We start from the raw sequence: 1,508 nt of genomic DNA, 5'->3' as shown, positions 1-1,508 counted from the left end.
GATGTTTTCAGGGCTAACTGAATAACCAGTTGTTGTGCAGTTTCCTGGGGAAGACTATTTCTTCCACACTCAGTGTCTTTTAGTTGCCTATCATTCTTTGTGGATGATCAAGGCCTCATGGGTTTCCCCCAAACAACTTTAGCATGTCTGTTGGTGTCATCCTTTTTCAGCTAATGTTTAGGCAGCCATGCTGGTGTAGCTTTTGATGTTACTAGGAGGGACAGTTGCACAGCAAACTTCCTGATCCTCTGGCATTTGCAATCTTTCCTCACCCTCTTCTGTAATATTCTCTTGGCCTTAGGTATGCGGTTTGTTTATGGATTTGTCCATTTTAAATGGACTCCACAATTCGGCATTTTTGTGGTTTTCTGTAATGCTCCCCACAGATTGGAAAGAGAAGTTTCCTTAAGTGTGGATATAAGGGCAAATATTTAGAATGTAGTTAACAAATTATGCTGGTCTAAGAAAGAAGTTGGATGTTCTCCTCCAGAATATATTACTTCACTAACTCTGTGGTGTTTGCTAGGTTTTTATGTGAAGGAAGCCATGCATTTGAAAGATAGCAAGGCCCAGTACTCCGGAGAATTGGGAAGGAGGAAAGTGAAGAGAAATGTGATATGTTTGTATTATAATCTCAAAAAGGAAAGAAAGAATTATGACTCCATTTTGTTACAAGGATGCAACACAGGAGACTCAATATGTGAGTACAAATTTGTTATAAGAAGCAAGTTCATTCTGAAACTAAGTGGACTTTAGCAAGATGATAATTAACAGAGCAGGTATGTTTGTTCCAGAGGCTCTTATGGACTGGAAGGTTGGCTGTCAGTGTGGCATTGTTGAGGGATGGTAGAGTCTCTTTAAAAATGTGGATTAAACTAAGGAAGCTTAGGAGTAGGATAAATAGTCTTCCTCAGGGACAAGCACCCCTATTGGCTATCCAATATCAAGTGGTCAGCTCTAATATAAATAGAAGTAACACTAACTGGACTAACTATATACATCACTAAATGGACTAACTATAACATTTCAAGAATACCAGGCCATGAATTAAGAGTTAACAAGATCAAGAAGGGTTAGAGGGAGGAAGGGGAACTTGGAATGAATATTCTTTTTGAAAATCAAAAGCAAACTGAGAAAAATGAGAAAAAAGGGAAAAGAGAGAAAATGGTCTGGGACAAAATGATTAGATCCCCAGAGGTAAAGTATAATTAACCCTCAGAAGATGTCAATCCTGCTCTTGCATGGTGACTTAATCATGGAACTAAGTTGTCCTTACAAAGGGGCATGCTCAACCACTCAATCCTGGATTCCTGGCTCTCTATATAACTCTTTCAACAGCTTACCTATGTTTCTCTGCTATGTTGTGACACAAGCAAGGGTTTCTTTTTTGCCAAAGGCAAAGCCGAAGAAAACTCCTTGTCTTGGAGTTTCAGCTCTTATAACTGTGAGAAATAAACTATCTTCCATGAAGTACTCACTTTTAACTGTTTTGTTATAGCAATTAATCA

Source organism: Grammomys surdaster, unplaced genomic scaffold, assembly GCF_004785775.1.
Source record: "Grammomys surdaster isolate TR1022 unplaced genomic scaffold, NIH_TR_1.0 236, whole genome shotgun sequence".
Classification (NCBI taxonomy): Eukaryota; Metazoa; Chordata; class Mammalia; order Rodentia; family Muridae; genus Grammomys; species Grammomys surdaster.
Note: the sequence above shows the minus strand (reverse complement) of the source record.